Source organism: Chiloscyllium plagiosum, chromosome 8 (genome assembly GCF_004010195.1).
Source record: "Chiloscyllium plagiosum isolate BGI_BamShark_2017 chromosome 8, ASM401019v2, whole genome shotgun sequence".
NCBI classification, from domain to species: Eukaryota; Metazoa; Chordata; class Chondrichthyes; order Orectolobiformes; family Hemiscylliidae; genus Chiloscyllium; species Chiloscyllium plagiosum.
Genome location: NC_057717.1, coordinates 32672090 through 32684982, shown reverse-complemented (window position 1 = coordinate 32684982; position 12893 = coordinate 32672090). Strand labels below are relative to the sequence as shown.

At 43.7% G+C, this 12893-nt stretch overlaps 1 non-coding gene across 1 annotated transcript; it reads left to right on the top strand.

Moving 5' to 3' along the window:
* Positions 1-2261: 2261 nt before the first annotated feature.
* Positions 2262-2335, top strand: trnai-aau. Its single transcript has one exon. It is a non-coding gene; the product is annotated as a tRNA-Ile (tRNA).
* The last annotated feature ends 10558 nt before the right edge of the window (positions 2336-12893 follow it).

Here is a 12893-nt window from a genome sequence, read left to right as displayed (position 1 = left end):
CTTGAGGCTGTTGTTATTAGAGAGGAGAAGGTTGAGAGGAATCTTAATTGAAACATATCAGATTATCAGAGTGTTAGATAGGGTCGACAATGAGATCCTTTTTCCTCGGATGGTGGTGGCTCGCATGAGGGACATAGCTTTAGGTTCGGAGCGTGATAGAAATAGGATAGATGTCAGAGGTAGTTTATTTACTCAGAGCGTAATAGGGTCATGGAATGGACTGCCCGCAACAGTGGCAATTTTTTTAAGGACACTTAAATGGTCATTGGACAGACATATGGATTAAAATGGAAAACAACCGGGTAGATTGGGCTTCAGATTAGTTTGACAGTTTCGCGCAACATCGAGGACCGAAGGGCCTGAATTGCACTGCAGTGTTCAATGTTCTAATCTCCATCTTCTATATAATGAACGAACAGCCAGAGGATATGTTAGAAACAAGTACAATTACAGCATGGGAGAGACATTTGGGCATGTATATGGAGTGGAGAAGGTTTGAAGAGATATGGGCCAAATGCAGGCAAATACGACTTATTCAGTTTAGGAAACCTGGTTCGCATGGACGAGATGGATTGAAGGGTCTGCTTCTGGTCCAGTTTCTGGAAGAGAAATTTATGAGAAGATTTGTAGCTCGGGTGCTTGTTGCTGTGGTTCTGTTCGCCGAGCTGGAAGTTTTTGTTGCAAACGTTTCGTCCCCTGTCTAGGTGACATCCTCAGTGCTTGGGAGCCTCCTGTGAAGCGCTTCTGTGGTGTTTCCTCCAGCATTTATAGTGGCCTGTCCCTGCCACTTCCGGTTGTCAGTTTCAGCTGTCCACTGTAGTGGCCGGTATATTGGGTCCAGGTATATATGTTTGTTGATGGAGTTTGTGGATGAGCAACGAGCACCCGAGCTACAAATCTTCACCCAAACTTTGAACACCTATTGGCAAAAGTAAGTTTAGATCAGAGTGGTGCTGGAAAAGCACTGCAGATCAGGCAGCATCTGAGGAGCAGGTGACAAACTAGTGAGGAATATAAAAACTGATAATAAGAGCTTCTTTAAATATGTAAGGAGGAAGAGAGGAGTCAAAATGAATATAGGTCCCTTTATAAAGTTCGGTACCCATGGGGATGACCTCAACTGGGATCTTGGGTTCATGTCACACTGCAGGTGACCCCACTGCACTACACACACAGACAGACACATACTCACAGACAGACGCACACTCACAGACACGGACACACAGACACACATTCCTACAGACTCATACACTCACACAGACCCTCTCTCATACACAAGCTGTCTCTCATACGCTCACACATCCACTTGCACACTCACAAATGAACCCTCTCACAGACTTATAATTGGAATTTTACCATCCATCACCAGCTCGTCTGGCAACTTGTTCCAGAAACGCACCACCTTCTGTGCGCAGCCATTGCCCATCATTGCCTTTCCAATTCTCGCCCTCCCACACCTGATTTATACCCTCGAGTTCTGCACTGCCCCACCTGAGCGAAAAGAACTTGTCTATTTACCCGATTGATGCCCCTCATGATTGAAAAGCCTCCATTAGATCCGTCCCCAGCGTCTGACGCGCCAGACAAAATAATGAGTGAGTGCTTAGCCTGTAAACGTTTGCACCTTTTCCATTTTTAAATGTAGGATGTAGCATGCTGTCTGAAGCAATCATCTTAGCATCTGATCAGTCACTGACAAATGCTGCAGGAAGGCGTGATAACTTGCTAAATATGCTGTCAAACGAAGATTGCATAAGTAACATGAGTCATTGCGCAAAACGTGCAATTGACTTCTGATCTGCTGCTGACACCGAAGCAACTGCGTCGTTCGGGAGCAGAAAGAATCCCACTGTTAGATTACAAATCAAATGCATTTGGCATAAGGTTCGTAGCAGTTTATCAGCAGCACATAACCCTGACTCCAAAGGTCTGTGAGTATCCAGAAGAACAGTTAGCGATCGTTGAAGGTACGTTTCTCCATGCGATATTTGTCAACATGACAAGCTGCAGCTGAGCTGGTCGTATTGCGATTGAAATTGCATGCGTCCGGACATTGTGCTTAATTTTGAATATCAGAGCAAATGGTTAAGTCGAGTATGCGCGTCCGGAAAAGTTAATGCTTTATTTTTTGTTGAAAAGCTTTGCAACGATAGGAAATACTTCAGACTATCGTGCGATTGATATGAAGCAGAAAATGAACAGCCGACCTGGTTGTGAGCACCGGCAATATAGGCATTTGCTTTCGCAGTTGGCGCCGCGTTGGTCGGTTAGCTCAGCTGGTTAGAGCGTGGTGCTAATAACGCCACGATCGTGGGTTCAATCCCCGCACTGGCCATGTGAACGCTTCCGTCGTTAGAAGGGCTGTACCCGTGTTCGCTGTGGTTATTACTTTCACCGTCTGCAAGAACTCGTCACATGGTCGGTTGAGATGTGTACTCCTTCGTAAAGCGACCATCGCTGTCATGAAACATCAACCCGCTGGTCCCCTGCCACCTGTCAGCTGCTTTGCTTTTTTTTCCAAACAACGTGCTCCAGGAAACCAAGAAACAAGAAGCCTCAACTGCGCAATAAAACATTTGACAGGGATAGACGCACGACTTGATCGCAGTACCCATGATGACTGTTGGATGTTGTCTGCAGCAAATCAATCAGTCTCAATTGTTTTCACAAACAAATGCAAATCATGAAATATATACAGTATTAAGCAGACCTTGTACAGTCTCGGAGGGGAACCAGAGTTCAGGCTTCAATTCAAATCAAAGATTCGTTCATGTTATTTTCCTTGATCTCTGTTAATACTTGTCACGCGACTTCCAGAGGGAATTCATTCGCTTGCTCACCTCTCATGCATCGAAGCTGGAGTTATCATATCACCAGCAATATAATCGAACCAATAATAAAATAAAGTTACTGCGGATGCTGTAATCTGAAAGCAAAAGAGAAAATGCTGGAAAGTCTCAGCAGGTCTTGCACCATCTGCAAGGAGAGAAAAGAGCTGACGTTTCGAGTCTAACTGATCCTTTGTTTAAGATAAAAGAGGGGGAGAATTAGGGAGCTGTTTACACCAGGGTGAGAGATGATGAGTCAGGGTTCCAGATGCAAAGGTGATAATGACAGTGCATGGAGAGATCTAAGGGAGATTAGGAGCCGTGAATGACGCAGTCTGTAGCCAGTGCTATGCGACAAAATATGTGGGGGATGGGTGAAGCAGAGACAAAATGGAAAACAGAGGAGAAGGGTAGCAAAGCGTGAAAAGGAAAGGAAAAAGATATTGAGAGAGTGGGGAGCGAGAGAAAGAGAGACAATCAAGAAATAAGAGTTATAGAACAATGAAAAAACACAAATAAAAAAGATTTTAAAAATAATTGAAATAAAATTACCTGAAGTTGTTTGAATTCAACTACTTCATTTATTTTATTTATCATTTCACCTGCACTATCATAGAGCCCATTAGATCTGGACAGCACTGAAAACACAGTCTTCGGTCAAACTCGTCCATTCCGAAGAGACATCTTCAATTGATCCAGCCGCGATTGCATGCACTTGACTCATGTCTCTCTAAACCCTGCCTATTCAAATACACGTCCACATTCCTTAAAAGTATTGGAATTTTACCATCCATCACCAGCTTGTCTGGCAACTTGTTCCAGAAACGCACCACCCTCTGCGTGCAGCCATTGCCCATCACTGCCTTTCCAATTCTCGCCCTCCCACCTGAGTTATACCCTCTAGTTCTGCACTGCCACACCTGAGCGAAAGGAACTTGTCTATTTACCCGATTGATGCCTCTCATGATTGAAAAGCTTCCATAAGATCTGCTCCCAGCCTCTGACGCGTCAGACAAAATAGTGAGTGAGTGTTTTGCCTGTAAACGTTTGCACCTTTTCCATTTTCAAATGTAGGATGTAGCATGCTGTCTGAAGCAATCATCTTAGCATCTGATCTGTCACTGACAAATGCTACAGGAAGGCGTGATAACTTTCTAAATATGCTGTAGAAGGAAGATTCCATAAGCAACAAGAGGCATTGAGCTAAACGTGCAATTGGCTTCTGAGCTGTTGCTGACAGCTGTTTACACCAGGCTGACAGAAGGTGAGTCAAGGCTCCAGATTAAAAAAGGGGGTGTTAGGGAGCTTTTTACACCAGGCTGAGAGAAGTTGAATCTAGGCTCCAGATGCATAGGTGATAATGACAGTGCATGGAGAGATTAAAGGGAGATTAAGAGCCGTGAATGACGCAGCCTGAAGCCAGTGTTATGTGACAAAAAAATGTGGGGGGTTTGTGAAGCCGAGGCAAAATGGAAAACAGGGGAGAAGGGTAGCAAAGCGGGAAGAGGAAAGGAAAAAGATATTGAGAGAGTTGGGAGCGAGAGAAAGAGTGACAGTCGCCCGGAAGCCCCTGGATATTCCGTAATCCCTGACACTGGTGCCATCTTTCAAAGATCAAGTCAAAACATATAGGTAGTTCCCTGTCGAATGTGGCCAATCAAGGAGAACTCCATAGAAATTTTAGAATCCCTACAGTGAGGAAGTAGGGTGTTTGGCCCACCGAGCCCACACCGAGCTTAAAAACGGTATCCGACCGGACAAACACCTGCCCTATCTCTCTGAGCCTACATTTCCCATGTCTAATCCACCTCCCCTGGATACGGTGCGCAGTTTAGCATGGCCAATCGTCCCTCACCTGTATATGATTATGCTGTCAGAGTAAAAAATATCACCCGAAGGAAACTCACGCAGACACGGGGAGAATGTACAAACTCCACACAGCTCGTTATTCAAGAATGGAATTAAACCCAGGTCGCTGCCCAGTGAGGCAGCAAAGCTAGCCTAGTGGTGCAGGTTCTCCGTTTCTTGAAAGTGCTGTCACAGGTAGCTAGCGTAGTGAAGAACGCATTAGGTGATCATCCCTTTATTGTTGCGTGCTTTGAGTCGAAGCATTTGCAAGACATGTTAAATCTCTGCAGGACATTGGTTTGGCCACTCTTGTAATATTGCCTTTAATTCTGGTCTCCCAGCTATCGGAATGGCGTTGTCAAACTTGACAGAGTGCAGAAGAGATTTAAACGAATGCTGCGGGAGTTGGAGGGTTAGAGTTTCAGGGAGAGTTTGAATAGGCTGGGGCTATTTTCAAGTGTTGAGGCTGAGGGGGGGACCTTAAAGGAGTTTATAAAATCATGAGGGTCATAGATAAGATCAACAGTCAATGTCTTTTCCCAGGTTAGACGAGTCCAAAATTAGAAGACAAAGGTTTAAGGTGAGAGGAGAAAGATTTAAAAAAGGGACATGAGGGACAACATTTTCACACAGAGACTGTTGTGTGTATGGATTGAACAGCACAAAGAGGTGGTGGAGGCAGGTGCAGTTACACAATTTAAAAATCATTTGGATGGATACATGCATGGGAAGTGTGTAGAGGGAGATGGGCCAATTGCTGTCAAGTGGGAAGAGATTATTTTAGGATATTTAGCGGTATGCATGACCAGACCGCACGATCTTTTTCCTTGCTGTACATCTCTGAGAGTCTATTGACCCTTCAGTGTATAACACGGGAACAGGAAGAGGCTATTCAACATCTGAATTCTGCCAATTGTTTGCTCAATTACTGAGAGTCAAATACAAAAATACATCATTCAGATTTGATGGTGTTTTCAGAAACAGAAGAATATCCTTTCGTCAAGAATAGCTGTAAAGAATGTGAAGATGCCATTCAGTCCCTCACCTCCATTCTACAGGAGCAGCAGGTGAGCACAGAGCTATTGGAGCCTGTTATTCAGGACCAGGAGGAGGACATGTATTTTTACAAACTTGGGGTCAGGAGGCAGTCATTCAACTGCTTGAAACTGGGACACAGGAACAGGAGACAGTTACTCATCTGTTCGAGACTGGGACCCAGGAACAGGAGCCAGTCATTCAACTGCTCAAAACTGGGGCGCAGGGAAATCTGGAGGCTCGTGAGGCCCGAGGATCCTGTTACGCAGGAACAGGAGGATGTGACTCAGTCCCCAGCAGTATGGGACACTGGGAGACAAGGGGAGTTTGCTTGGAACAAACAGAAATATGTGAATAAATTGCATCAGTGGTCCATTCAATCCTGCCCCACCATTCACTAAGACCACGACTGATCTGATGGTGATTCCGTCATTCCATTTTACGGTGACTGTCCTCTCTGCAGCCTCTGCTCCATTTTTTGGTCATGTGGCCGACAGAGATGCTGTAACAACAGTCACCGTGACTCATCCAGAGGGATGGGTCTAACCGGATGAGTCCGGATTTGAAGAGTCCAATCAAAAGAATTAAAACACAAAATAAAGGCATTGCCAGACGTTTAGTTCTCTCACATTCGCAATCCAACACACATAACAAGCCCATCCATTACATATTCGGGATGGAGCACTGTTCAGATCCAGCTAGCGTACTGCTGAATGCAACCCAGCTGTGTCCAGAGTGAAACTCTATGCAGTCCACACCAATGCTGGATCTATTGGCCTAAATGTCCAGCGTGGGGAGCTGTGCAGTCCGCACTGGTTCATTCATATATAAACACAGACTGTTGCATTGTTCGGTCACACTGTGTTAGATCACTGTCCTGTGTGGGGAAACTTGCAGCCAAGTTTGGAAGTGACAGGATGTCCAGCTCCCATCTATTAACAGCTCCATCTCTCCACTGTGCCTTGACAAGGGGTGTTGCAAATGTGAAAGTCACTGCGAGGAAGAGATGTAAATGGAAACAATTTAAATACCAATAGTTCTGATTAAGGCGGGTATCACTCTAGTATTTAAACATGAAATAACTGAGAAAATAATCAATCAGATTTTGTAAATGAAGCAAACAAGTACGAGGGGTGGTAATGTTATAGTGGTTGCACTATAAGCCTTCAAATAATCAATGGGAATTAGAAAAACAAATATGTAGGAAGACTGGCGAGACTTTCAGGAGCATTAGGGTTGTCATAATAGGTGATTTTAATTATCCTAACATAGACGGGGACTTGCAGAGGGTTAAAAACTTAGATGGAACGTAATTTGTTAAGTGTGTTCAGGAAAGCTTCCACAAGCAGCATGTAGAGGGTCCTACTCGGGAAGGGACAAACTCGACCTACTGTTGGGAAATTGGGTAGGATAGGTGACGGAGGTAACGTGGGGGAGTGTTTTGGGAAAAGTGACCAGAGATGTATTAATGTTAAAATAGGTATGGTTGGGACACAAATAGTCCACAGATTAAAGTTCTAAATTGGGGAAAGGCGAGTTTTGTTGGAATTAGGCAGGGGATTTCAGGGCTTGATTGGAGTCATGTGTTTCTAGGTAAAAGCATCCCGGGCAAGTTGGAGGGCTTCAAAAGTGAGATAGCTCGAGTCCAAGGTTTATGTGTTCCTGTGAGAGTGAAGGGAAAGTGAGGCTGGAAGAGAGAACCCTGGATGACAAGAGATATTGAGGCGCTGACCAGAAAAAAAGGAGGCGTCGCTCAGGTACAGGTAGCTGGGACCAAGGGAATCTCAGGAAGTACACAGGGGATATAGGAGTTTACTGAAGAAGGAAATCAGCAGGGCTAAAGTGGGGTATGAGATAGCCTTGGCTGAGCAGATTAGGGTGAATCCAAATTCAGGAAAGTAAAGAAAAAGAACAACTAGAGAGAAATAGGACGCCTTACAATCCAAAATAGGCACGCATGTGTAAAACTTCAAGAGATGGATGAGGTCCTCAATTTCCCCTCTGCGTTTATCATGAAGAAAGACATGAAGACTTGTGACGTTTGAGAGGTTAGTTGCGATATCTTGTCACAGTCCATATCACAGTAGAGGTGCTGTTGGACATATTAGAATGCAAAAAGTCAGATAAATCTCTAGGTCCTGACCAGATATATCTAAGAGCACTGCACGAGGCGAGAGAAGATAGTTCAGGGGCAAGGACCTGGAAGACTGGGCAGTAGCAAATGTTGTGCCCTTATTCAGAAGGGCTGGGAAATATAGACCAGTCAGCTTCACATCTGTTTCTGGAAACCACTGGAGAAGGTACGGAGATATAAGATATCCATGCATTTGGAAAGACGGAGTTTGACTTGGAGCAGTCAGCATAGATTTGTGCCTGGCAGCTCATGCCTGACCAATTTTGAGAGAGCTTTTGAGGAAGTGACCAGGAAGATTGACGAGGGCAGGGTGGTAGACATATTCTATGTGGATTTCAGTAAGGCCTTTGATAAGGTTCCATAAGGTAGGCTGCTCTGGAAGGTTAGATTACATGGACTCCAATGTAAACTGGCAAATTGGCGACACAGTTGGCTTGACGTTATGAAGCAAATGGCTAAGGTGGAGGTATGCTTGTCGGACTGGAGGCCTGTGACTAGTGGAGTGCCTCAGTGATCGGTTCTGGGCCCATTGATGTTTGTTATCGATATCAATGATTTGGACCACAGTGCACAACACAACCTTAGTAAGTTTGCAGGTGACACTAAATTAGGAGACATCATTTACAGTGAGGAACATTATCATAAATTGCAGCAGTACCCTGATCAGCTGAAGAAGTGGGCTGAGAAATAGCAAATGGAATTTAATATAGATAAATGTCTTGCATTTAGGAAAGTCAAATCCAGATAGGAATTTAATGACGAATGATAGTGCCTTAAGGCGTGTAGTGCAACAAAAGGACGTTGGCGACCAGGTGCACAGTTGTCTGAAATTTGAGTCTCAGATACACAGGACAGTGAAGAAGGCTGTTGGAGCATTGGCCTTCATCAACACATTGAGTTGGGACGTCAAGTTGCAGTTGTATAGGATGTTGGTAAGGCTGTATTGGAGTATGGTGTTCATTTTTGTTCATCTTGCTCTAGAAAGAATATTATTGAACAAGAAAATACGTAGAACAAATTTCCAAAGATGTTCGCTGGGCTAAAGGCTCTAAGGTATAGGCAGAGGTTGGACAGGTTAGAACTTATTTCTTTACAGCGTAGGAAACCGAGGAGGTTCTTATAGAAGTGTAGCCCTTATAAAATCATGCGTGCATGGGGTGAATACTTCAAAATTTTTTTCCAAGGTTGTGGAATCGAGGACTAGAGGGCATCCATTAATATTTGGAAATAATAAAAAATATAAAAAGGAAACTGAGGAGGAACTTTTTTACATAGAGTGTGGTATGTATATGGACTGAGCTGTCAGTGCAAATGATTGAGGTGGGTACAATAACAACATTGAAAAGGCATTTGGACAAATGCACAGAAAAGAAAGGATTAGAGGGATACAGAACAAGGGCAGGGGAATGGGGTGAGTGTGGATGGATATTTTGGTTGTCATGGACCAGCTGAGCCAAATAGCCAGTCATACTGGCAGTCTTGTGCAATATGACTGTAATTGAGTGTGTTTTGGTGTGAAGACGGGGGGGGGGAGAGACTGAGATAAAATGTCATGGAAGGATACGTTCACAGATTCAGACTGCTGAAATGAAGACATTTCGATAGTATCATGCAACACGGGTCAGTATTAAGAAGAATTATGAGTGAAAGGGATATTGCTGTTTTTCAGGCGATTGAGAGTTTTGGATGAGCATCTGTTCTGCAGCTTTGTAACTGGGAGTGAGGACAGCAGAGTCTTCGCCTCACTGGGCTGAACCTAACAAAAAACTGTCTCAGTGACATTTTCATTGAGTGTGACAGAGGGTATGTCTGCACGAAGCCGAGCTAGTTTCATGGTGCTCTCTTACCAAACTCATCTCATTAACTACACATCCCATTTTATAGTGTCCCTCTCATACAATGCCAGCCCGATTCTCTCACTCATCATGACTGGAGGTACTCACAGTCGCCCGGATGCAACTGGATATCCCGTAATCACTGACACTGGTGCCATCTTTAAAAGATCAATGGGCACACGGTTGCACTTTCTCAGTTTGGAGCTTCCCTGCACATTTTCCCCAAGCATGGCAATAAAGGAGAAATTACACTACGGTTTGTCGACAGCAGCACGGAGGTCCTGGTGGATCCGCTAGTACAAAAGGGGACCATTCTCTTCCCAGAGGGACCACACTAACAGATCCACTGAACATGGGCTGAGCTCAGCACCCAGCTCAGTGCAGTTTCTGGGGTCTGAAGAAATGTCCAGCAAAACAGAACAAGTATCAATAAGCTTCCCCACACTGTCCGGATAAGGGTCACCATATTTTCTCTGCTCCCTCACACTCACTGTATATTTGTTATAGCACCGACCCCCGAACAAGGCTCATGCTCCACCACTCACACTATTGCATGCAGCACATCCCTCTCTTTCTCTCTTGCCTTTCTAATGCCCCCCACATAGTTAGGGAATATTCTATGAGGCCATTCAGTACTTCAAGGTTCAATTCGTTTGGGGGTGATCTGATGGTTTTCTCAGCTCCATGTTACAGGAACTTCCAGTCATTCAACCCCCAGGTTGCTGTTACCGAGGAGACGATTCTCAGACATTTCATACCACGGGTTTCTTCTAGCATGTGTTCAGAAGGCATTTCTCATGGGGACGGACTCTCCTTACAATAAAGTTCATCTGATTTATAAATTCATGCAACAGTCAGCATGCTTTCCACAGACCAGTCAAAAACATGCATTTATTTTATGGTTATAGATATTCAATCACAATTAGTCATTCTGGTTATTTCACTTGTCTCACCTTATTGTATTCAACTAAAGACAGCTTCCAAACACTTGTCTCATTATAAAATATAATTTCTAGCAGGGAAAATTTTTATCTCGAATCCACCTTTTCCCTTGTCATTAAAATTTCTCTTGCCCTTTTTTTGTGACTGATTCTGTGTGCAACATTACACAGTCTCCCACTCAGTTGGCTGGATGGTTGATTTGTGATGCAGAGGGAAACCACCAACGCAGGTGCAATTCCCCACACTGACAGAGATTACCATGAAGACGATGCTCTCTCAACCTCACCACATCACCCGTGTGGTGACCTTCAACATAAACCACCATGAGTGGTCTTTCTAATGAGAGTTATTTGGGACTCTAATCTATCAATGTTAGCATTTTAAATATTTTTTTATTGAAAAAGATGTTTTATTATTATATTAATCCAATAACAAAACAACTCAAATAACTGAACAAAATTACACCCATTTGCACGTATATACAAAATAAGTTAAAGTCGCTAAACGGACAGAAGAAAAACAAAATAAACAATACGACTCAGCATAACAAAATGACAGCTCTAGTTCTTCGAGTGCATGAACTGATACACATTCATACGTTCATAATTCTTAATATGTGATTCATAAGACAATATCGACATGGCTATATAAAAATCCTTTTTAGAGTGGCAGATAAGCCTGTATCGCGGTAATCCAAAAAGGGTTGCCATATCTTATATAAATCTTTGCTTTTCGGTGCACCATACTGGTGAGAATGTCCAAAGGGATATTCTCCATGACGAGCTTATAACCACCCAACAGGCCCTGGGGGTTTTCAGACATCCAACACAACAGAATATTTTTACGAGCACAGGAAGTATGGGGAGATACGAAAGGTGTATTGACCATCAGTATTTATTGTGAGAAAGGATATGGAAGATATAAAATGGAGGGAAATAGATGGTGACACCTTGCAAAATGTCGATATTACAAAGGAGGAAATGCTGGATGTGTTGAAACGGGTAAAGGTGGATAAATCCCCAGGAGCGGATCAAGTGTACCATAGAGCTCTGCGAGAAGCTAGAGAAGTGATTGATGGGCCTCTTTCTGAGATCTTTGTAATATGGATAGTCACAGGTGAGGTGCCGGAAGACTGGAGGTTGGCTAAAGTTGTGCCATTGTATAAGGACAAGCCAGGGAACTACAGACTAGTGACCCTGACGTTGGTGGTGGGCAAGTTCTTGGAGGGATTTCTGAGGGACAGTATTTTGGAAAGGCAAGGACTGATTAGGGATAGTCAACATGGCTTTGTGCAAGAGAAATCATGTCTCACAAACTTGATTGAGTTTTTTGAGAAAGTAACAAAGACGATTGATGAGGGCAGAGTAGTAGATGTGATCTATACGGATTTCAGTAAGGGTTTTGATGAGGTTCCACATGGGAGACTGATTGGCATGGTTAGATCTCATGGAATACAGGGAGAACTAGTCATTTGGATACAGAACTGGCTCAAAGGTAGAAGACAGAGGGTGGTGGTGGAGGGTTATTTTTCACACTGGAGGCCTGTGACAAGTGCAGCGCCAGAAGGATCGGTGCTGGATTCACTACTTTTTGTCATTGACAAAAATGATTTGGATGCCAGCATAAGAGGCACAATTAGTAAGTTTGCAGATGACTCGAAAATTGGAGGTGTAGTGGAGAGCGAAGAGGATCACCTCAGATTGACCAAATGGCCAATGGACTGAGAAGTGGCAGATGGAGTTTAATTCAGATAAATCCGAGGTGCTGCATTTTGGGAAAGAAATTCTTAGCAGGATTTCTTTCTTAATGGTAAGGTCGCAGGGAGTGTTGCTGAAAAACAGACCTTGGAGTGCAGGTTCACAGCTCCTTAAAAGTGGAGTCGCAGGTAGATAGGATAGTGAAGAAGGCGTTTCCTTTATTGGTCAGAGTATTGAGTACAGGAGTTGTAAGATCATATTGCGGCTGTACAGGACACTGGTTACGCCAGCTTTGAAATATTGCATGCAATTCTCGTCTCCTTCCTATCGGAATGATGTTGTGAAACTTGAAAGGGTTCAGAAAAGATTTCAAAATATCTGTCTGGGGAACATCATTGAAAGCATTTGAACTGGGTGTAGGAAATGAGGAAGGACATTCATTTTAATAACAGCTATCTGACCGAGCCAGGATATTGGAAATGCCTCCCATCTTTGAAGGTCTTGTTTAATTTTGTCAAACAAATGGACATAATTCACGTTAAATACATGATCAAAGACAAATGTAATGAATATA